This window comes from Rhincodon typus, chromosome 19 (assembly GCF_021869965.1).
Source record: "Rhincodon typus isolate 14 chromosome 19, sRhiTyp1.1, whole genome shotgun sequence".
Classification (NCBI taxonomy): Eukaryota; Metazoa; Chordata; class Chondrichthyes; order Orectolobiformes; family Rhincodontidae; genus Rhincodon; species Rhincodon typus.
This window is the reverse complement of record NC_063350.1, coordinates 46,604,197-46,629,644: the sequence shown is the minus strand read 5'-3', so window position 1 is coordinate 46,629,644 and position 25,448 is coordinate 46,604,197. Positions and strand designations below refer to the sequence as shown.

The 25,448-nt window shown below is 39.9% G+C and overlaps 2 long non-coding RNA genes across 2 annotated transcripts in view; one reads left to right on the top strand and one right to left on the bottom strand.

Annotated features, from left to right (window-relative positions):
- The window catches only part of LOC125485482, a 53,808-nt gene extending 35,178 nt beyond the window's left edge, over positions 1-18,630 (top strand). Inside the window, exons 3-4 of the long non-coding RNA XR_007264207.1 lie at positions 10,979-11,101; positions 17,607-18,630. This is a non-coding gene — a long non-coding RNA (uncharacterized LOC125485482). The remainder of the gene's footprint in view (positions 1-10,978; positions 11,102-17,606) is intronic.
- Positions 1-25,448, bottom strand: part of LOC125485483 — a 137,395-nt gene that overhangs the window by 101,100 nt on the left and 10,847 nt on the right. The window contains exon 2 of the long non-coding RNA XR_007264208.1: positions 9,508-9,558. This is a non-coding gene — a long non-coding RNA (uncharacterized LOC125485483). The remainder of the gene's footprint in view (positions 1-9,507; positions 9,559-25,448) is intronic.

Genomic DNA, 25,448 nt, shown 5'->3' with positions numbered 1-25,448 from the left:
CTCCTCCCTACCTCCCCACCTACACTCACCTTTACTGGCTCCATCCCTGCCTCTTAAACCGGTCTGTCTCCTCTCCACCTATCTTCTCCTCTATCCATCTTCTATCTGCCTCCCCCTCTCTCCCTATTTATTTCAGAACCCCCTTCCCCTCCCCCATTTCTGATGAAGGGCCTAGGCCTGAAACGTCAGCTTTCCTGCTCCTATGATGCTGCTTGGCCTGCTGTGTTCATCCAGCCCTGCACCTTGTTATCTCAGATTCTCCAGCATCTGCAGTTCCTACTATCTCATAAACTTAATCTGTTGCCCCCTTTTGTACCTGATGAATACAAATTCAAAAAGAATGATCTTGAACATAGAAGGATATGTCCAGGATTTTCCTTGATAAATGGTTCATCATGTGGATTTGACTTTCTAACCTGGACTAAATGGTGCAAAAGATATTCTATTTGACTCTGGTATCATTCATAGCAAGGGAATTACAATCAGCATTGCAAACAGGTTTTTTAACATGAAGGTAAACACACTAAGAGTTGCTCTTTAAATATTCTAAAGATGGCCAGGAACGAAAAATAATGAAATGTGGAATATAGGTATGAGGCATCATAACATGTTTTGGCTCGTTATTGATTGTCTAGGCACTCCTTACTAGCACAGAATCTCGTTGGATCATTATTACAGCTTTATCTGTTATGATTCATTCCCGTTGTATCATATAACACTGGGAAACCCTCATTTTAAACTAAAGACAGCAGCAAACAAACTGTCTTTAGGCTATAACTTAATAAGCTCTGACACATTGGATCTACAAATTGTCACTTGCTTTCCCTCTTCGCTGACTGCCCTGACTAACTGGATTCAGTCTGATTTCCAATCTCAGCTCCACCCTGTAGACCTGTAAACAACTGAAGGGAAAATTTCCGCTGGAGATAAACTTCCTTACTCACGGCTTTGACAACGAGAATGTATTATATATTACCAAGGTATGGAAAATGACTCAAAATTTTAATGTTTCATCTGTGTGAAGCCTCTGGGGTTCATAATCATTAACCATTCCAACATTGTCCACCGTTTATTAGCTAGATCCTTAAACATAAAGTGTGGAATCTTATAGGGACTTGAACATGGCCTGTGGTGATATGCATGGTGGAATCGGGCGACAATTTCAGTGAGGCCCATCTCAATGCCGAGATCATCTCGCTCCACCTTTGATGATATAACAAACAAGATTCTCGCTAGGTAGTGGCAAGTTGCCAATTGAAGGTGATTATTACCTTGTTAATGGCCCAACTCACCTCACGAATATTCAGCCCACTATTTTACCAAACTCACCAAACAAACAGGATGTCAATCCGGAGCAAGCACAGGCAGATTCAGCTCACTGCTTGCTCCGAGTGACCTCCATGTTGGAAGCTGGGCACCAACACACTGCATGGGTACCACACACACACACACACACACACACACACACATATACACACACAGACACACACAGACACACACACAGACACACACACAGAGACACATATACATACACACACACAGACACACACATACACACACACACACAGACACACACACACACACATACACACACACACAGACACACACACACAGACACACACACAGACACACACATACACACACACACACACAGACACACACATACACAGACACACACACACACACACAGACACAGACACACACATACACAGACACACACACACAGACACACACACACAGACACACACACACACACAGACACACACATACACAGACACACACACACACAGGCACACACACACACACACAGACACACAGGCACACACACACACACAGGCATACACACACACAGGCGTGCGCACAGAGACATACACACACACACACACACACACACAGACACACACACACACACGCACGCACACACACACGCGCGCACACACGCACACCATTGTCCACACACAAACCCCATGTCCACACACATTTGAATTTGACGTGAGCCAGCATCCACCATCCTCATGGCACATCTCCAATCCAGTTCCAGGATGCTTCTGCAATTTAATACTGTACTTTGAGCTATGCCAGAAGCTTTCATTGTCATAATGCTGCAGCAAGAAGACTGTGCACGCTGGGGCTTACACTCAGCCCATACAGTGGACAAGGCTGCATCTCTGGAATCCACTTGCTCTCATAGTACTCACTCACTCTGTGTCTGTCTGGATGCTCACAGCAACTCTGCCTTGCCTTTCTGCACTTCTCCCCTGCCTCAGCCAGAGATACCAGGCTCACCATGTTGCTATTACACTGTGCTGTTTGGTGCAGACACAAAGCCTGGAAGCTTGTAACAGTTGTCAGCAGACTCAGTTAAGTCAAGAGGGATAGGCTTCGTTGGAAGTCCCAGGCGCAGTAAGTTAACGGCAGCCTCTGAAACTAATCCTGGCCTGCATGGGGCAGAGTCAGAGGTTAGGGGCAGAATAACATGCAGCACCCCACCTGTCTTGAACCTTTCTGCTGTATTGTGGGCTGTTTTCATTGTGAAATGAGAGAGAGGCAGGTATTAAAGGAGATGAAAGTGAGTGACAAAGGTATTACTGGTGGTGCAGGTGGGGAGTTGTCCTTAGCGAGTGAATAGACAGCACAAGGGGGCATGCAGAGTTAACACTGTCTGAAGTTGGAGTGAGTGAGAGTTAGTGGGGAAGATGTTATAAAACGGTGAGAGTGTAGAGCATGAGCGTTGGTAGGAGATGGATACTGTCGGAGAGGTCGTGTGAGTGTGAGTTATCCAGGAGAACAGCAGTTCTTCACTGTCAGTGCTTGTCCGAAAACACAACGGACTTTTAAAGATGGCTTGGGCACAAAGGATATTGCTGATTTTTGGGATATCCACTGAGTTCTGAGTTATTCCAAGAACGCCACCTGGTAAGATGGGGCAGAAATCAGATATGAGTGATAACATCGGCGTATTGCAGGTAATTGATGAAGAGAGTTTGGTAAGATACAGTGAAAAAGTCACTAGGCTTCATGGGGATAAACACTCCAAAAAACTTTAACTTATCTCAGCCAAAGAAAAGATTCAACCCAATGCAATTTTCAGTCGAAAGATGTAATAATTTTCCATGGCTTGTAAGTTTCAAAAATTAGTTTACTTAGGCTGCAACAAAGTAGCTTCAATTTAAAAATCAAATGTAGATACCATTTTTTAAACATTCAGATTGTTTTAAAAAGTGTATGAAATATTTTGTGCGCACAAGTTGAATCCAATGATTTTGTACTGCATTTCATTTGTACTGCAACAGTAGCACATGGAGGTGTTATATAACAGCAGGGGCATTTGACTATCAATTACAAATATCCCAAATCCAATCCCAAATTTTAAACATGTTGTGATTAGTGTCTGAATTCCAAAATTGGATGAATACAAATCCATAGCATCCAGCCGGAAGACCTACAACTTCAAAGCTTAAAGCTCATTCTTACAACAAATATCATTCACACAATGAGTTGACTTTCATCACTGAATTAATATATATAATTAATTTATTAATTATTAGTTCGTAACTAATATGAATAATCATTAAAACAATGATTATCATGATGAACAGTCATTAATATAAACTCACGTCAAGTAACTACTGCCATGTCAAAAGCCCCAGTGCGTACACATCTGACTTTTTTGTCACCGCTAAAACTTGATGTGATCAGGAAACAAAGCATCACTCACATCATGAATCAATATGAAATAAGTCAAGCACATTTGCTGTCAGGAATCTATAAACCAAGCTAGAAACGTCAAATGCAGAGCTTTCAACGTGGTAACTTATGTGCGACTATTTTCAATATTTTCCTAATAATTCTCAAACTTCCCAAAACTTTGCAAAGCATTCAATGAGGTTAATGTTAGCCTCGAAGGTGACCAAAAATTCTTTAAACTCAGTGAAATCAATTTGCAGCAGAGCCAGTGCCAATCTAATGCTCATCACCTTCACAAGCTTGCTAAGGTATAGAGAGTAAATAACCTTCCCCTGCAGCATTCTCTGAGAATGATCAGAAACAATACTTGCTGGTGGTTTTATGTGATCTTTATTCCGGGCATCTCCTAAAGGAAAGATTGACCCAGTTAATTTAACTTTTAAATTCAATTATCAATAACTAATTTTAACAGGAGTTTAAGATGTCCTTGGGTTGACTACATTCCAGTAATAAATGGTGGTGTCCAACATACATAATCCCTAGTTTGGATACAATAGACTGAACAGCAAGAATTGAAATGTTTATTCACACAGCATCTTGAAAATAATTAACAGTCACAGTTAAGTTAACAACAGATTATAAACCACATTTACAAACTTTTGGTTTGAACAACGAACAAAGATAATTGTCCCAATTTTAGTCTAACCCATTTAATAGGAAAATTAATGTACAGTAAAATTTGTCAGAGTATAATGTTGGTATCAGATATGTACCTGTCTAGTTCTATCAGACAGCTTAGGGTGAAACATGAATAATATATATTTCATAAAGAAATCCCAGTGTAACATGACCATAGGTCATTGAAAGTCGTATACAGTCTTGTAAGACATAAAAGAAGAGATTTTACTCGTAAATACTACTTCTCTGCTAATGTGTAAAGTTTTCACTTTCTCCACTGTAACATCTTCTATAACAGTCACAGATAAGAAAATACATCCAGAGAGAGATCTTAATGCCTGCCTAAAGCTCCAACACAAAAGGATTTAGGAGTCAGCATACATAAATCACAAAAAGCTAGAATCCAATTTCAAAAAGAAATAGGGAAGGCCAGTTGGAACATTTCATTTCAAAGGGAGTGGAGTTCAAAAGTAGAGAAGTTGTATTAAACCTATACAAGGCATTAATCATGGAGTCATATAGCATGGAAACAGACCCTTTGGTCCAACTTGTCCATGCTGATTGGACATCCCAATCTGACCTAGTCCCATTTGTTAGCATTTGGCCTATATCCCTTTAAACTCTTCCTATTCATTTACCCATCCAGCTGTCTTTTAAATGTTGCAATTGTACCAGCCTCCACCATTTCGACTGGCAGCTCGTCCCATACACACACCACCTTCTGTGTAAGGTCAGGTCCTTTTTAAATCTTTCCCTTCTCACCTTAAACCCATGCCCTCTAGTTTTGGACTCCTGCACCCTAGGAAAAAGAATTTGGTGATTCACCCTATCCAGGCCCCTCATGATTTTATAAACCTCTATAAGATCACACCTCAGCCTCCAATGCTCCAGGGAAAAAAAAGCCCCAGTCTATTCAGCCTCTCCCTATAACTCAATCCTCCAATTCCAGCCACATTCTTGTAAATCTTTTCTGCACCCTCTCAAGTTTAACAACATCCTCCCTATAGAAGGGCAACCAGAATTGTACACAGTATTCTAAAAGCGGCCTCACCAATGTCCTGTACAGCCGCAACATGATTCCCATACTCAATGTTCTGACCAATAAAGGCAATCATGCCAAACACCTTCTTCATCATCCTGTCTACCTGCCACTGCACTTCCAAGGAATTATGCACCTGCACCCCTGGGTCTCAGACCACAGCTGAAATATAGTGAATGGTTTTGCTCCCCTTATCTCAGGAAAGATACGACGGCATTAGGGGTAGTCTAGAAAAGGTTCACTAGTTTGATCCAAGACATGGAGGAACTATCATGTGGAGAGTTGAGCTTGTACTCATTGGAGTTTAAAAGAGTTAGAGGTAACCATATCGAAGCATATAAGATTCTCTGGGGACTTATCAGAGTAGGTACAGAGAGGTTGTTGGAGAGACTGGGACTGGAGGGCAAAATCTCAGAGTGGTGGGATGCCCAGTTAAGACAGAGATGAGGAGGGATTTCTTCTCTGAGAGGTTCGTGGATTTTTGGAATTCTTTACCGCAAAGGGCTATAGAGGTTGGTTCATTCAAGTATATTCAAGGCTGACATAGATTTTTAGTATTGAGGAAATCAAAGGTTGTGGGAAAAAAGCAGGAAGTGTATTTGAGTATTAACTGATCAACTTTGGTGGAGCACATTGAATGGGTTGAACAGCCATCTTCCATTCCCAGCTTACTTTTCCTGACTAGCCCCTTAAAATACTACATCCACGTGACTGAACCAGACTGTTAGTAGCAGGAGGTTTCACTTTAAAAAAACAAATTAATTTGATTGTTTATTGAGAACAGACTGTCTGAAAGCCAATTCTCCCAGCTATCCTGCAGGGGACTCATTAAGTCAATTAAATTAGGTCTTTTGAGTTCTTGATACTTATTCCTTTAAAAACTATGATGGTGAATATTTGGAACAGACTTACAATGAAAGATCTTTGCGAATAATGTATACCTTTTAAAGAAAAGGATTGAATAAACACCTGTTGTAGGACAGGACTGGAGAGCACGAAGTGATGTGCAGGTAAACAGTGTGTAAAAGAATAACATAGTCCCTGAATTATCAGGCTGATAGCAATATTATACCCAGGAAACAAAACAAATGTGTGTCCCAGGATTAGACAGTCACTGCCTAGTTTAATTACCTTGGAAACAACCAGAGAAAACCTCTGCAAACTTTCTTTCGGGTTACATCGAGCTCATGATTAGGCAAGTTGTACATTGTCTGTAGCCTGGGAACTTGATCTCACTCCATACTCTTACCTACATATACATGTTGAGAAGTTTGTGAAAATTGTCACTGGTGTTAGTTATTATCAGTAACGCAGAAAGGAAATGATCAGTGTTCTGTACTGCAAACCCATATAATAAACCTTCTAACGATCAACAATTCAGAATAAAAAGAAAAACCCACATAGCCAATTTGCTATCCTTTCTTTTGCATTCCTGAATATGTCTGGTTGTTTTTTGTTGCGCTGTATGACATAAACCACAGAAAGTTGGAATGTTATGATCTCTCAGTAGATAATCAAATTGTCCTCCATCATCTGTAATTATGGCGTTGTGATAGCAAGTCATGAAATTTGAAAAGAAATACAGATGAATGAATAACCACAGAATTTAAGTTGTTTATCAGTTTCTCCACTGCATAATTTCTGCAAAGACAGGAATTTAAGTGAAATTTTTACACAAAAAAGCCCATATTTATTACCGCTGTTTTCTTGGTGCTATCATGTCAGTACAGAATGTTCCACTGCCCACGCATTAAGCCATTTCCATTGCAGGTTTCCAAGCTGTCATGACATGGCATTTTGGAATATATAGCTTGAGTCACAGCAATAAAGTTCTTTTTCTAAAAACCGATACTGAATCTGCGATGTCACAAGGTAATCACAAACGAGGAAGACCATGGTGTGAGAATCATGGTCACATCTCCAGGCAATTCAGACAACCTTGTCTGGTCAATTGCACATCTTTGAGATTGGTGATTTGTTTTGAGTCTTATGAATATCTGCCAAGGCAAAGTCAACATTCTTGATTCTTACAATTGCCTCGCTGGCATCAGACCAATTTTACTCCACCTCCTTCTTTTAGAAATATAGGTTCATAATTTCATCCATAAATTATTTTTAGCAAATTGACAAATTATGTTACAACTACAGGTTCATTAAAACTAACACATGGAGATTTTGTCATAGAGTCATAAATTTGTTACAGCACAAGAAGAAGGCCATTCAGCCTATTGTGCCTACCTAATCAGTTTCATTCCCTCACGCTCTGTGGGGAGCTATGGAAGTCAATTTCTCAGAAGTTGCTATTCTATTTCAATATTCAGTTTTGATATAAATTTTATTGTTTCATTGCCGATTAACATGCTGCTGAATATATAAATAGTATGCATCATCAGGTTAATGCCTGATACGTTATTTGGAGCAGTGTTGGTCAGCAGATAATATGTGGTATAAAATTATTCTACTAGAATCCTGTCATTATTCAACTAAGGACCCTGCATTTAGTTTATCGATGACCATTACAGTATTGGTTTGTTTATGTAAAGAGCCAATACACAATTCTTTCTGCTTGCACAAGCCTCAAGTGAAATGAATTCGAATTGAAATATCTCCAAGTTTCAGTTTATTTATTTTTCCTCTAATTATTGTTTCTAAAAACCTATCCACTTCTGGTATTTAACTGACTGCCACAGCTTTTTGGAAATAAGGGTGTCATATTTGCCAGTCTCCAGTCCTTTGGCACCTCCTTTGTATCTTGGGAAAGTCAGAAGATTATTACTAGAACTTCTATTAGCTCCATGTTCATTTCCTTGAACAAGCTGGGATACACACCATCTGGGCTAGGCAACTTATCCACTCTAAAACAAAACAGAAATTGCTGGCAAAACTCAGCAGGTCTAGTAGAATCTGTGGGGAGAAAGCAGAGTTAATGTTTCAGAATAGTTTTGATGAAGAGTTACCAAGTTTTGCCAGCAATTTATGTTTTTGTTTGAAATCTCCAGCATCCGCAGTTCTTTGTTTTATTTTACTATCCACTCTTAACATAGCCAAACTTTTCAGTATATCCTATGATCAGTTTTCACCACATCCATTGCCTCTACCATGTCCATTTTGGCAACATTTTGTTGGTGTGCTTTTCTTCAGTAAACTGCAATATAAAGTACTCTTCAAGCATTCTAGACTGCTCACTTTTTATGTGTAAATGATTTTCAGGTTCCTTTTTATGTTAATTCCATTCAATTCCCATATTCCCTTTTTGCCTGTCTTATCATCCTTTTTACTTTCTCTCTCAATTATTATTTTAGGCCAGGCTTTTGCTTAAAGAATTCACCCGACATGCATTATACACTCTTTTATCATATGCTATATCTCCCTTGATATCCAAGGAGCCCTGCCTATTTTTTACCCTACATTTCATCTTTGTTGAAATATAGCTAGCCTACATCTGAAACTTATCCTACCTAAAGCTCACCCACTGTTCTGTTGCAGGTTGGCCTGTTAGTCTTTGGTTCCATTTTATCTTGGTTTGAACCTTCTCATCTCATTGATGTTTGTCTCCTTTCAATTTAGAGGTTCTGCTGCAGACTGTCCCTTGATTGCCTCTGTTAATTATCTCAACCTAATGATACAATGATCTTTCTTCAGGTAATTATTCTCCCTTAAGACATTTGGGAAAATGGAGTCTATTCATATTGATCTCCTTTACAAAGTCCCTTTCCTAACTAGTGTCTTTAGAATTAATCCTCAGATGGCTGTGCCAATCCAAATGGTCACTAAATAAATCTTGCTGGTATTTTCTCGAAATAACATCTTAAACCACAGCATATTGTCCTGCATCAGACACACAATCTGCCCACCACATCCTGGGTAATCAAGATAATAGATGCTGAATCAATAGCCTTGCACAGTATTCTTTGCTTCTAGTTCTAAATCTTGTTCATTCAGACCTCAAAAATTCCTGGAATCCTGCAGACTACAGCATCATGCACAAAGACTTCGGTGGGGCTTTTATCCCTACCTACAATTTTAAATATCAGGAGCAGTACATAACCTTTAAGCAATGCATTCCAAGCAAACAATTAAGTTGTTTATTGTTATTCTCTTACCACATTGACATCCAACCATTCTTTCTGTGGGTCTGATTTGACGTTACTTAACTGGAAATGAGACAAAAGCAAATTAAACCTCCGGTAAACTGAGCATTTATTTATATGCCACCAAAGCAGTAGGAAATTTCCTTCCCTAATTGAAATGAAGAATCAAAGTTGCTTGTAATACTGGATGCTGATAGAATGACTTTATAAGGCTATGTGTATGCTAAAGCTTCCACTCCACAGAGTTGCTGATGTTGCAGTATTAAATCAGTCAGAATATACCTTGATTCCAGAAAACAACTGGGTGAGGTGCTAAAGTGAGTTTTTCCCAAAACCACATTTGGAACTGACACCAGATGGGATGTGATTTAAGATGTGTGTCTAACTGGGTTTGAAAGGCGCTCAAAGGCTCCAACCTGTGCTCTCTGCAAATCAGACAAATCTTTCAAGCACAGTTTTCAAAATGAGGCAAATTCTGTTTCAAAGCTAGGCATGAGCACGTTCAGCCACAAAGGAGGCACTGAGAGTGATGCAGAGATGACTTGTGCAGCCTGTGTGACACCTGCGGAGATTGTTCTCTGTCCTGGATCATCCTTGCATCAGTTGTACCTCAGAATCTGCAGTAAATCCAGGCAGAAACAGTGGAGTAAACATCAAATATGTCTGAGACTGTGTATTAGGTTGCCAACATAATAAAAGAAAGAAGTTGCTTTTCACATGATCACAACTTCCCAAAGCACTTTTACCAAATGGATGTCCTTTGAAAGACAGCCACTGATGTTACATAGACAAGTACAACAACAATAAATAATAGTGAGATAAATTATGAGTTACTGTGTCTTTAGACTTTAAGATCATAAGATATAAAGGAGCAGAATTAAGCCATTGTGCCCATCAAGTTTGCTCCACCATTCAATGACTGATATGTTTCTCAATCTCATTCTCCTGCCTTCTCCCCATAACTCTTTGATGATGTTAATGAAGAAGTGAACATTGACCAGAATGCTTCCCTGTTCTTCTGCATTTCTTTGTCAACAAATCTTTGACATCCACTGGATTGAACAGGTAAGGCTGTGGTTTCAACATAATGGCCATGAAATTGGTCTTCTTATCACCATGAGTTTCAGTGCTACAGATACCACCCAGAGAGTGGAGGAGAGGTAGAAGGCTGGGTGCCTTAAGCACCCAAAGTCTTCTCTAAATACTTCTTTCACCACACACGCCAACCTCCGTGGGCCCCCCATTCCACAGCCCCACCACCACTCCCAAACCAGGAACAGCTTGTGTGTTAGCTCAGTTTGTGAAGAAGGTGGTCACAGAGATTCCCCACCTTTTGAAAACTGACCTGGAGCCTTTGGGCACTGCAAACCAGTCTTGACATGAACTGTGAAGATAAGCATGACCAGGAATTTCTTTACCTGGGATCTTTCCAGGCTCATATATGTGTTATATTTAACCCTTTATATAATTACCTCTTACATAGTATTGATTCCTGCACAAAGAGGAGGCAGAGGCCCCTTACAGAAGGAGAGAGGAGTTCATTGACCAGAGAGAAGCAGGCTGAGTGCACTCTTTATCAGAAGACTGAACATCCCCGTTGTGCAAGGTATTCACTACTACATGGCTTTGAGGTTGCTACAGCTAAATATTCAGACGTGTTGCAGTTGTGAAGGTTATTGCTCTCCGAATATGCAACTGGATGGCTACAACATTCAGTGCATCATGCTGGTGACTGCTCGCTAACCTGGCAGCAGTCATGGTGCTTTCATTCTGTGCCAATACATTGTTCCAGCAATTCTTCAGCCAACCCATCATCTGCAAATTAACAACAATTCCCTCAGTTCCTTCATCCAGATCGTTAATGTATAATATGAATAGTTGTGGTCCCAACTCTGACCCCTGTGAAACTCCACTAGTCACTGGCTGCCATCCTGAAAAAGACCCCTATAGTCTTACTCTCCACCTTCTGCCAGCCAGCCAACCATCCATCTATGCCAGCATCTTGCCCCTAACATCATGGGCTCTTATCTAATTTAGCAGCCTCCTGTGCGGCACCTTGTCAAAGGCTTTCTGGAAATCCAAATCCATTGGCTCTCCTTTGTCCAACTTGCTTGTTACCTTGTTAAAGAATTCTAACAGATTTGTCAGGCATGACCTCCCTCTGATGAAGCTATACTGATTCAGCCCTATTTTACAATGCACTTCCAAGTACTCTGCAATCTCATCCTTGGTCCTTACCAATGACCAAGGTCAGACTAACCATTACATAATGTCCCATCTTCCTCTCCCTCCCTTCTTAAGTAGGGGTGCTACATTCTGAAGAAGGGTCCCAAACTGAAACATCAACTTTCCTGCTTCTCTGATGCTGCCTGGCCTGCTGTGTTCCTCCAGCTCCACATTGTGTTATCTCTGACTCCAGCATCTGCAGTCCTTACTATCTCGGGGAGTTACATTAGTCATTTTCCAGTCCTCTGGGAACTTTCTGACTCCAGTGATCCTTGAGAGATCATGACCAACGCCTTTACAATCTCCTCAGCTATCTCCTTCAGAAACCTGGGTGTTGCCCATCCAGTCCAGGTAACTTATCCACCTTCAGACCTTTCAGCTTCCACAGCACCTTCTCCTTATTGATGGCCACTACACTCACCTCTGTCCCCTTTACTGTCTGGAAGTTCTGGTATGCTGCTGGAATCTTCCATTGTGAAAACCGATGCAAAGTTCCTAGTCAGTTCCTTTGCCATTTCCTTGTCCCCAATTGTTACTTTTTCAGCCTCAGTTTCCAGTGATCCAATGTCCACTCTTGCCTCTCCTGTACCTTTCATTTATGTAAAATAGTTTTACAATTTTCTTTTATATTACATACTAGTTTATTGTCATATTTCATTTTCTCCCTGCTTATTGTATTTTTAATTCTCCTCTGCTGGTTTTTAAAGATTTCCCAATCTTCTGGCTTCCCATTAATCTTCACCAGATTGTATGCTTTTTCTTTTGCTTTTATGCTGTCTTTGTCAGCCATGGTTGCTTCATCCTCTCCTTAGTATGTTTCTTCTTCCTTGAGATGAATTTCTGCTCTGCCTCCCAAATTACCCGAGAAACTCCTGCCATTGCTGCCCCACCGTCTTCCCTTCTAGGCTTCCCTTCCAATCAACTCGGGGCCAGCTCCTCCTCATGTCTTTGTAGTTACCGTAACTCAATTGTACATCTAATTCCAGTTTGTCCCTCTCAAACTGCAGGGTGAATTCAATCATATTATGGTCACTGCCCCCTAAGGATTCCTTCACCTTAAGCTCCTGAATCATGTCTGCCTCATTACGCATCACCAAAATCTAGAATTGCCTGTTCCCTAGTGGGCTGTATCACAAGTTGCTCCAAAACAAATCTCATAGGCAGTCCACAAATTCCTTTTCTTCAGATCTGCTACCACATATAACTATTCTGTATCAAACAAACTGTACAAAACTCAACTAATCTCCCTTGTACATTCCCTTAGTGCCAGTCTCGTGGGTACATTTATCTTGGTGCTCCCAAGCACTGTTGCCCGCATGTCTGCAGCATGGTTGGTGGAAGACGGCCGATGTAAGGTCAGGGTGAGGAAAGGGGAGAAAGTGGTTACACCATCTGCACTTATGAAACAAAATAGATTGTGGGACAAAAGGGAAATGAAATGTGAGAAAGTGGTTGATGGGAACATGCCTTCATCCTCAAAGCTTTCAATTCCGCTTCTGACTTCACTCTTTCTTCTGGCCATACAGTTTGAGTGCATTGGGGGGAGGGTGAGAGGTCGTGCCCCTTGCCAGCTAAGTGCTGCTAACTTCATTTATAGACCACCTTAGCCTAGAAACAGGGAAAACTATTTCAATGAGTACAGTGGAATCTGTGTGGGTGATCCATTCAATAGCTGAAAGTGTGTGCAAACTAAGGGATGTGAGTGTGTGACTTGTAATGATGCTAAGTGTGAGATGATAAGCAGAGGTTCTGAATTTAAGTTATGAAATGTGGTTGATAACAATTGATTGTAGGTGGTGAATGAAGCAGTGTGTGGGCCTAGTGGTTTATTTGTAAGGAAATGGCATGCAAAGAGGTAATTATTGACCTGGACTGCTCTTGTGAGGTTTTTCAACTCCTTGCAGCACTGTATCCAGGTCCTCATAGCCAGGCTGCTGATATTGACCATGACCTCTGTCTGCTATTTCAGCCTTTTTAACATCTGTTTCGAGGGTCTGCTGCCCCTCCCCCTACATCCCCACCCCCAAGGGAATAGAACCTCCGGTCCTGTCCACCACCTTCCACTACAGCCTTCAGTGTGTAGAGTAAAGGGAATTCCCTCACTCTAAGTATAGCTTCTCTGCATATGCTAAGGACATCAGGTCATATTGAAATGGAGCCTGGGCCTTTAGTTCTCCTAGTAAGATCTCCTCTCTTACTGTCCTCTGTATATGCTCAATAAACCCTGTTGCTGCTCACCTGCAAGAGTGTAAATCTCATATCATTACATGATGGCAATGGAACCATATTACCAAGATGTGGCTGCAGGCTGACCATGGATGGGAACTGAATATTGAGGGGTATTTAGTTTTAGTAAGAACAGACAAGAAGTAAAGAAGATGGGATAGCATTTTCTGTTAGAATCATAGAGCCAAACAGCACAGAAACAGACCCTTCAATCCATTTCACCCGCACCGACCAGACATCTGACTAGTCCCATTTGCCAGCATTTGACCCATATCCCTCTAAACCCTTCCTACCCATATACCCATCCAGATGCCTTTTAAATGTTGTAATTGTACCCACCTCTGTTGGGCTATGCAGCACCGTAGTAACTACTCAAACTGAAAACCAAGGTGATGACAAAAAAAACTGGCTGACCAAAAATGGGATAACCACAACCATGTAGGAAAGTTAACTCAATCAGTACAACATTACAAGTTTTAATCAGAGGTCATGGTACCAGTCAAAGCTTTAAAGAACATTTTAATTTTTCCTCCAACAGTGGAAATAGCTACTTCTCTTATTGTCATGAAGAAAGAATAGATGTACAACATCTAAAAGGCATCTGGATGGGTATATGAGTAGTAAGGGTTTAGAGGGATATGGGTCAAATGCTGGCAAATGGGACTAGTCAGATGTCTGGTCGGTGCGGGTGAAATGGATTGACGGGTCTGTTTCCGTGCTGTTTGGCTCTATGATTCTAACAGAAGATGCTATCCCATCTTCTTTACTTCTTGTCTGTTCTTACTTATAGATGTGCTGAATAGCTGCTTACAAACCCATGCTTCCAAATGTCCCTGAATGCTGTACAAATAAGCTCAACATTATTGCATTCATCAGGGATCAAATCATTGTAAAGTTTCAGATGTTATGCTTCACTATTAAAACTATGCACAACTGCATGTTGAAAGTGCAAAATTCCTGTGTCACCAGCCTCTCCTTTCCTTTTGTCCATCTTCTTTAACCAGTTAGAGTAGGTTTATAGCAAATCCATAATTGATCTGGTTATGCCACCAGTGTTATTTACTAATTTCTGTTTAATTACTATTGCCGATAAAAGAGAGCATTAATGCAATAGTGAGGAAGGATATTAGCTCCAGTGAAATAGAATCTGTAAGGGTAGATCTTAGAAACACCAAGAGGCAGAAAATGACAGTCAATGTTATATACAGACTGCGAAACTCTAGAGGTAATATTGGGGAAGGCATTACAAAGAAAATTAGAGCTACAATCAATAAAAGTACAGCTGTAATTATGGATGATTATAATGTACATATTGATTGGACAAATCAAATCAGTAATAATATCACAGAGGAGGAATTCCTGGAGTGTTACGAGTTGGTTTTCTGGATCAATATAATGAGGAGCCAATTAGAGGGACCAGGCCATCCTAGACTGGGTATTGTGTAATGAGAAAAGAAGAATTGGCATTACAGTTGAGCATAATGCCTTGAGAAAGAGTGCCCATAATATAATAGAATTCTTCATTAAGGAGGAAAATGACATAATTGATTCTGAGACTGGGATCATGTATCTACATAGAGGAAACTAAGATGTTTTGAGGTGCAAGCTGATGATGATGAATTGGGGAACATTACTTAAAGAGATGGTGGTGGATAAACAATGACAAATATTTAAAGGGCACATGAAGAAACAACAACAATTGTTCATCACTATCTGACACAAAACTAAAACAGGCAAGGTGGCCCAACTACAGCTAAAAATGGAAATTTATTATTGTATTAGATCCAAGGAAAGGTCATACAAATCAGCCAAAAAGAACAGCAGACCTGACAATTGAGAGTGGTTTACATTTTGCACAAACCAGGACAAAGGGATTGCTTAAAGGGGAAATATAGAGTACAAGAGTAAGCTTGTGGGGAACATGCAAACTGGTGGTAAAAGTTTATTTAAGTATGCGCAGAGAAAAGAAATAGTGAAGACAAATGTAGTTTTCTTACGGTCAGAAACAGGGGAAGTTATATTGGAAAACAAAGAGGTTGATGACCAATTGAATACATATTTTGGTTCTGTCTTCAACAAAGAAGACAAAACAAGTCCCAAACTGTCTACTGTGAGCACATTGTCTAGTGAGAGAGATGAACCAAAAGAAATCAGTATTGGAAGGAAAACGTACTGGGGTTAAAGGCTGATAAATCCCTGGCCCGATAATCAACATTCCGGAACACTTAAGGAAGTGGCCTAGAAATATGGTGGAGGCCATCTTTCAAAGAATTCTATGGACTCTGGACTGGGGCTAATGTAATCCACTATTTAAAAAAGGAAGTAAAGGGAAAACAGAGAATTGTAGACGAATTAGCCCAACAGCAGTAGTAGGGACAATACTAGAGTCTGTTATAAAAAATTAATAGCAGAGCACTTGGAAAACAGTGACAAGATTGGACAAGATTTATGAAAAGGAAATCTTGCTTTCTATTGCAATTTTTTGAGGAATTAACTGGTAGAATTGATAAGGAGGAACCAGTGCATGTTGTTTACTTAGACTTTCAGAAGGCTTTCAATAAGGTCCCACATTAAACCACATGGGTTTCGGGGTAGTGTACCGACATGGATAAAGAACTGGATGGCAGACCGGAAGCAGAGTCAAACAAATGGGTGATTTTCTGAATGGCAGCCAGTGACCACTGAGGTAGTGCAGGGATAAGTGCTTGGACCCCAACTATTCAAAACATTTATTATTGATTTAGATGAGGAAACTAGATGTAATATCTCCAAGCTTGCAGATGACACAAAGCTGGGTGGGAGGGCAAACGGTGAGCAGGATGCAGAGCTGTTTCACTGTGATTTGGATAAGTTGAGTGAGTGAGCAAATGCATGGCAGATGAAGTTTAGTGCGGCTAAGAATGAGGTTATACACTTTGGTAGCAAAAACAGGAAAGCACATTATTTTCTGAATAGTGATTGATTGGGAAAGTAAGAAATGCAATGAGACCTGGGTATTTTTGTACATTTGTCACAAATAAATATATAGGTGCATTTGCCTTTTCCACTACCTGCTGCACCTACATACTTACTTGTGACTATTGCACTTGTTCAGGGCCTGATTGAGGCCACTTCTGGAGTATGCTGTGCAGTTTTGATCTCTTTATCTGAAGAAGGATGTTCTGGCTATGGAGGGAGGGCAACAAAGGTTTTCCAGATAGGTTCTTGGGATGGCAGTACTGGGTTTAAAGAGGGACTGGATCAGTTATGACTATATTCATTGCAGAAGAATGAGGGTGGTATCTCATAGAAAATTTTAAAATTCTAAGAGGACTGGACAGGCTAAATACAGGAAGGATGTTCCTGATAATGGAGAATCCAGAAACAGGGATTCACATTCTAAAGATATCGGGTTGGCTATTTGGCACTGACATGAGGAGAAATTTCTTCGCCAGGATGAGCCTACAGAATTCTCTGCCACAGAAAGCAGTTGAGGCTAAAACAATGAATGTTTTCAAGAAGGAGATTGATATATTTCATAGGGCTAAAGGGATCAAGGAATTTGGGATAAAAGCTGGAAGAGGTATCAATTTAGATGATTGAGTATAATGACATTGAGTGACAGAGCAACATGAAGCTCTGAATGACCTACTTCTGTTCCTACATTTCTTTGTTTCTAGACTGAAGAATTCTGGAATGTAATCCAGGAGAATGACGAATGTCATGCTACACCCAGACTACCCTTACAATTGCAAATAATCTATTGAAGCCAAAAGTAGGAACAGGAGTGAGTTACAAAATCAAGGCAAGATGACATTTTACTTTGATTAAATTGCCATCTCATTACCAAAGCTGAATATTGGGAGCCAATAAGAGTGCAAACATTCAATTCTCTCAACAAGACTCAGTCCACATGGCAACTTGGGTCCTATGTGGAACAATTGTCACTTCTATCATATGTGTGAACAATGAGCTATACTGCCATAACTGTAAACTTATACAGAAACTGCTCCCTCACTGCACACAGCTAAGGAAAATATGATATCACCAGCTACACAGAATGACCATCACTCCCAGAGGTGCACTGCTCCCCAACAAGGACATCGGATAAGCAACAACATTTACCATGGCAACAGCACTCACTACAAGAACAACAACCACAAGACGTGAAACATGACCCCAGGAATGGTCATACATCAGATAAGCGGCTAATGGCAATGCACATTGGAAGACCTGCATGAAGTAATGATTATATAGGCTATGCATGAGCAGAGACTGATGAAAGTGAAACTGACTAGAATCTACCAAGTTGTATTCATGAATGGTAACTTGTCTTGTTACCTACAAACATTGGGTAACTTAGGTATGTTGTAGCTGCAAAAGTAGTGCATGCATTTTTTAAGAAAATGAGACATAGAACAAATTGGATAGCTACTTTAAAGATTTGATACAATGTGGCAAATGTCTTCCCTGTAAATTACAAAGTTTCTATGAACAACAGGATACTGTCGGTATACAGGGAATGTCTCTATAGAAGTCTAAATTTCAGATACTCTGTACCTATGCTAACAAATATTGAGTCCTTTGTTTCTAATAAATAGCTGGCTAATCAATTGGGAAGCAATAAATGATTATTGCAGGTATACTGCCATTGCTTTTTCCCTCCATATTGCATTGTTTTTCTGAAATTATATTTCATATTACAAAGCTATTGTATTTCTAATGTTGTACAACTTACTCATGAATTCTGAAGTAAAACAGATATAATTTCCACTATTTTGCTACGAAGACACCAACGCTTAAAATCGGAATGCCCTGGGTTAATATGTGCAAGGTAGGAATATTAAACAAATGGTTGCACTAGTGATTTGTCTTATAATTGTGGTTGCAGTATTTATTTTTGTGCAAGTATTGGAGGCAGTGCAAAGAGCTTGCACATACTTGCATGTGTATTCATGCAGGTGTGTGCCCACAAGCAATGGATTATATTTGTATGTGTGGCTAGGAGTGGGCGCTGGGCAGGAAGTGAATGAGCGTGGGCTGCTTAGTGTTTAAGCTGAGTCCTCTAAATGTACAAGAACTAATTTGGGAAAGAAAAATACCCAAAACCCAGCAAGACCATAACTCTTAATATGTTTGTTGTGTCAGCTGCCTATGTCCTGTTTGCTTAACAGGGAGTCATTGAAAGATATTGTAAATCTCTGGCAGATTTATACAAGATAACCTACAAGACATTCCAATTCAAATTTGCACAGTAGCAATTAAGACAATGAGGCACAAGTTAAATGAATGTTTCTCAGTCTCAGAACAGGACTCAGAATTACTGCATACATAGTGGTAGATTTCTCATTATTTGAGAAAATCCAAACTAAGAGATTTTAATATTTTTTTCTTCCACGGGACATGGATGTCAACGGTAAGGCCAGAAGTTGTTGCCAATCTTCTAATTACCCTGGAACTAAATTACTTGTGATGCCATGTCAGAGAGCAGTTTAAAATTCAATATTACAGCTGTGGGCTTGGAGTCACATGTAGACCAGACCAGATTTCCAAACAGATGTCCTTTCCTGAAGGAGATTAGTGATTTTCTTTTCATATGACAATCAATGATAGTTTCATGGTCTTCATTACTGAATCCAGCTCTCAGTTGCAAACTTTATGAATTGAATTTAAGTTCTGTGGCAGAATTGATGCCAGTGCCCAAGAGAATTCGCCTACATTATTAGATTTTGCCCTCGCTGGTTCCTCAAAATCAAGCATTTTTGTCAAGACACTGCCATGACTTGAAAGGAATAATAAATTGCAAGCAATGTGAAACAGGTCATTGATTCATTATAGCCCATTTTGTGCTACTGCACAATATCAAAATTATTCCATTTCGTGTAACATTCCAATTATTTAACATGAAAAGGTGTGAATGATTTCAACCCTCACCAACTAATGGAAACTAGGCACTGGGAGAGGACAGTTTCTGATTTTAACCTGCTCGATTTGAGAAGATAAAAGAACTCCTGGCCAAAGATGTCAGAATCCTTATGCACATACACACATCAGATACTAGTGATATCGTCAGCAAATAACTGCAATTTTACCTCAATGACTTGGACAAGAATCAAGAATAAGTTTCCTGCCAGGCCCAGATTTCAGCAAGAATCCTTAAAGGAGAAAATGGAGTAACTTGACCTGTGAAGCCTACAAAAAATCCATTGCGGTCAGAATCATCCACTAGTGCATCCAAACCAAAACAAATCAATTTCTGTTCAGTTGATTATGTCCACCTAATAGATGCCACAGTCAGTCTAAAGGGAGACCCAGTCTTCGAAAACCACACTGAGTGGAGGGAGATTAAAGCAGTTAGCCTCAGAAACATCAAGTAGAGCTAATTTAAACTCACAAAATATGCTTGAAGCTTTCCCCACATATTCCACCAACTCCTTGTCTGCCGAATGTTTGACAAGAGAGAGTCTCGTTGCCAGGCTGTTAGACACTTCCTGGTTCTGCTCCAAATCTAACATTCCGAGCAGCAATTCATAGTGAGACCACAAACTAGATTCTCTCAGACTTGTTGCCTGCTCATTAGACTTGCTCCAAAAGCTCCAGTGAGATGCACTAACCATCCAACTCTCACTACTAATCACAAACAGTTGCATTCTCTTTCATTGAAAAATTCCATCCGAAATCATTTCTGAAATATAAGCAAGGATCAGAGCTAAATGAACTGAAGGCTAAATGGAACATGCACTGGACCAGTTAGAGAGGAATTTCAATCCAATAAAACCTTCCCTAGGGCCAATGACAAATACATTTCTGAAGAGAGAATGCACAAAGAGAAGACAGAAGAGCACCGCAATATGTGTATTGTAGCCCAACCATATCCACAGAACAAATTTCCTAATCCCCTTACACTTGTGGCTGACGACATCCCAAAGTCCTCCGTAAAACCAATCGCATTCTAAAGAACCTAAAACTACCTCACAGGCGTGTTAGCACTGATTGATTCACTGCAACCAATTTTCCGAACTGTAAGTACCAATTCATGGCAGTTTGTAATACACATCAGACAAAAATAGGAGGGCAGTCTGTAATGTCAGACTTTCTCCATGTTTTGCTGTACATTTAAGGGGCCAGATAAAAAAAGAAACATTTTACAGAACACATAACCATCCAATTTTCACTTTATGTGGCTACAGTGCTCTAAGGCTAACAGTATGACTAACAGTTCTGCTCTTACTTTGAGTGAGTGCAAGTTTGAGAAATAATCATATACTTTCCCATCAAAGTTTTAAAAAATATTTGCACGTGGAAACACACCAAAGTTCACCACGGGAAACACACCCTGCACAGGGCTAATGCAGATAGAGAATTAATTGTAGTAATAAACCCTTACAAATAGTTGTGCAAGAATCTTAGATATCACATCAGTGTCAATTGTATCCCCTTAACTTATCAATGGCATTGAATCTTATCAGACCTAGAATGAAATCCAAGCATTTCGGTTACACTTGACTGGGGAGATCCAGAAGAAAGAGTATTGTCAAAATAAGGAGGAGACCATGTGAGATGAGAAGGAATTTCTTCACTCAGACAGTGGTGAATCTTAGGAATTCTATAATCCAGAGAGCTGTAGAGACTTAGTCATTGAAAGTGTGTAAGTTAGGGATTGATTGATTTCTAGATATTAAAGACATCAAGGGATATGAGGAAAATGGCATTGAGGTAGAAGATCAGCCATAACATATTTGAAAGGAGGAGCATATTCAATAGACTGAATGGCCTGCTCTTGTTCCCATTTCTTATATTCCTATTATGTTCCTGTGCCATTATGTGAATTTTCTCACTGTTCCTTGTGCCAGCTTTACATGTTGTTATAAAAAGACTAGGAACATTAATACAAAGAAGATGGCTCCTGAAACGTTGTCTGCTAATTCTTAACGGAATAGCTGACCTATCTTCAGCTATTTCACCAACGTCCTTCCCTCCATCATTAGGTCAGAAATGGATGCTTGCCAATAATTGTGCAATGTTCAGCACTTTTGGTCCTTTATTCCTTTATTCATTCGCGGGATGAGGGTGTCACCGGCTAGGCAGCATTTATTGCCCATGCCTAATTGCCCAGACAGCAGTTTGGAGGCAACTACATAGCTGTGGGTCTGGAGTCACAGGTAGACCAGACCAGGTAAGTAATGGCAATTTCCTTCCCTAAAGGACATTAGTGAACCAGATGGGTTTTTCCCAACAATCAACAATGGTTTCACAGTCATCATTAGACTGTTAAATCCAGATATTTATTGAATTCAAATTCCACCATCTGCCATGGCACAATTCAAACTTGGGTCCCCAGAACATTATCTGGATCTCTGGAATAACAGTTTGGTGATAATACCACTAGGCCATCACTTCCCCATGAATCTTCAAATAATGAAACAGTGTGTGCCTGCATGCAACGAGAACAATAATCAGATTTGAGCTAATAAGTGGCAAGAGCAGTTGCACCACATCAATGTCAGACAATGACCATCTTCAACTAGCCAGAAACTAACTAGCTTCCCTTGACATTCAATGGTATCACCATTAAATCAACCATTCTCAATATCCTGGACCAGTAAGTGAACTAATCCTACAACGTAAATGCTGCAGCTGCTGGAGAATGTGAGAAACTGGGTGTTTCTAGGTAAATGTCTCATCTTCTGACTCCCTAAAGACTCTCCACATTCCTGGATATAACTACAAAAAACATTTTAAAAGCTCAATATCACCCAAGACAATGGAGCTTGCTTGGTAAACAACCTTTTCACCTGCTTAAACATACACACACTCCACCACTGGTGCATTGTGTTGTCAAGGCTTCTTCAGCAGCATTTTGAAAACCCAGGATGTCTACTATTTAAAAGGACAATAGTAAAAGGCATATGGCCATCACTTCCATGCCCACTTCAAAGTGACACAATGTCCTGTGTTGGACATATATTCCATTCCTTCATTGTTGCTGGAACAAAATCTCAAAACTCATGACCTAAGAACACAATGTAGCACCTTCCCTGTAATGGTTCAAATATAGGTTAACTACCACTTTCTCTAAACAATTCGAGATGGGCAATAGGAGCTGCTGTGGTGAGTGGTGCCCATTTCCTGGAAAATATTCTAGAAAATGAATTCTCTTACATTTTCCTGGACAGCAAATTAAAGCAAGACAAACCCTGGGTAATTAGCATTGATCAAAATGTGCAAAATTGTAGTCGTGAGTGGGAAAGTATACAATGAAAGTGATCTAGTGAATACATTGCAGCCTGTATCCAGGACAAATTCACCCAAGTTAGGAACGTACACAGGCTCGCTTCCATTTTGGTCTTTATAATTATAAATGTCTACATCACTATCAGACCTCAATGATATTTAAATGAATTATCCCTGATTCCAGTAGTTGTTCAAAAAAGCATCAATACTCCTCTATAATCATTGCACAGCTATGCTAATGTTGACTCTTAACTAGCTCTACCTTATTGGACTGACACATTGACTTACAGTAACAAACAGAAGTCTGCCAATGACTGCTCTATTGCAATTTATTTTTTTGGCTATAACCCAAACTGCAAATTCTGCAATCTGACAATGCAGTCGTTATCACTCTCAAATAAGCTGTAGCTTCTCAACATTAAATAATGTCAAACACAGATGGAAGAGGATTAGTCGCTTCAATGCAAAAATATTCTCTTCGCATGGACATGAATATTTGCCAAGATTGGAATATTTCTAATAGTGTTATGGAGGTTTAGTAAGGGGGTGGAATGGGGACTAGGTGTGGGGAAGGAACTCTGCTGTCCTTGCTGGTGGAAAAGTGGAGATGTTCACTCATAATTACATATTGTTCAGCATCATTGATGATTCCTCAGACGATGAAACAGACTGTGCCTGCATGCAACATAATCAGGTTTGAAACTGATAAGTGGCAATAGCACTTGCATCACTTCAGTGTCAGGCAATGACCAACGTCAACATGAGAGAGAGAGTATTTAGTTTCCCATGAGGTTCAATGACACTATTATCATTGAATTTCCCATCCTCAATATCAGCTAGCCACTCCATATTTCCTCTCAGTTTCTGAGGGGTGTTGGCTGAATTTGGGCCATTTCATTAGTCTACTCCATAGAAAAAGAAGGCATTGCCAATGCAGCCACATGGCTACATATTAATTCTGGCACCTGAATGGTTCACAGCTCTACATGGATAAAGTGAAAGTGGCCAACATCACATGAACAATAGCCTACAGAGCCAGACAATGCAGATTAAGCAGGCATCTGGTGATAAGGGCTGTTTGACCTTCGTGGTTATCAAGATGACTAAACTAAAGATAGAGTGAGTACTGTACAATGAAACAAATTTATCTTGTCTCTTTGACCCTTGGATGGATGATCTCAGAGTCATGACAATCTTAGGTGGGAACTGAACTTTATGGAAGGTGAAGAGAAAACATAAAAATAAGAGTATTAAAGATATCAAGGACAATAACCTAGGAACAGCCATCGCAGAAGAAGGATCCTGAGCCTGGAGTTCAGACAAGGACAGACCCAGCTGAGTGATTGAAGCCTGGCCTGCTTTTCCTCATGAGTGCAGATAATACCTCAGTCTCGACAGTGAGTCTGAGGCAGATTTGTGTCGTAACCTGCTGAATTTTTATGCTGTAGTGTTAAACTGACTAAGTGACAAATAAAGTAGATAGCAGTAACAATGTGGGCTGCAATCATTGTATTCATTGGTATTTGTCCGGAGAGGGCAATGGACAACACCATTCTGAGATGCAATTGTCCCAGCTCACAGTTTGATAAACGTGGTCACAAGCTCACAAACCTCATCATTCTATAAAATGTTGGAACATTCAAATCCAGTTGGTTCAGAATTTGCCCCTTGACTATAGATTTGTGAAGAGTGTTATGATCCCAGCCGATGTTACTCTTGGACAAGTCAGATCCCAGTGTGAAATCAAGTTTGATAAATCTTTTTTTCCCAGTATTTAGCATGGTGATCATTCATTCAAACATTGGCACATAAGGCTGTAGATTTTCCTTAATAAAATAGAAGGTTATTAGACAAAAGAAAAAAACAAGCCAAGATATCGAAATAAAGAATACAATTTGAAAGATCTGAAAACACACAACAAAACAAAATCTCACCTTTTTCTCAACACTATCACTTTACAGTGAATCAAATTCAGAGAAATCACCCTTCTATATCAAATCTTTAGCGTCAGCATAATTGCTTCTCAACTGTTTTATCCTGTGAACAATGAATCATTCATGCATGAATTCTCATGAGATTGAAACTTTGACTTTCTCAGTCTTTTAATAATCAGCAGATGTTTAACCTAAACAGTCCTGGTTTATAAGTTTCACATATTAAATATTTATCCCAAGATAACTGTGCTTTCCCTATACTCTTCTCTACAAGATAAATTATATTTGCTCCTGACCCCAATCAGATGTCCTACAAAATTGCCCTGAACGCTTTCAATCACTGTGATTTAAAGG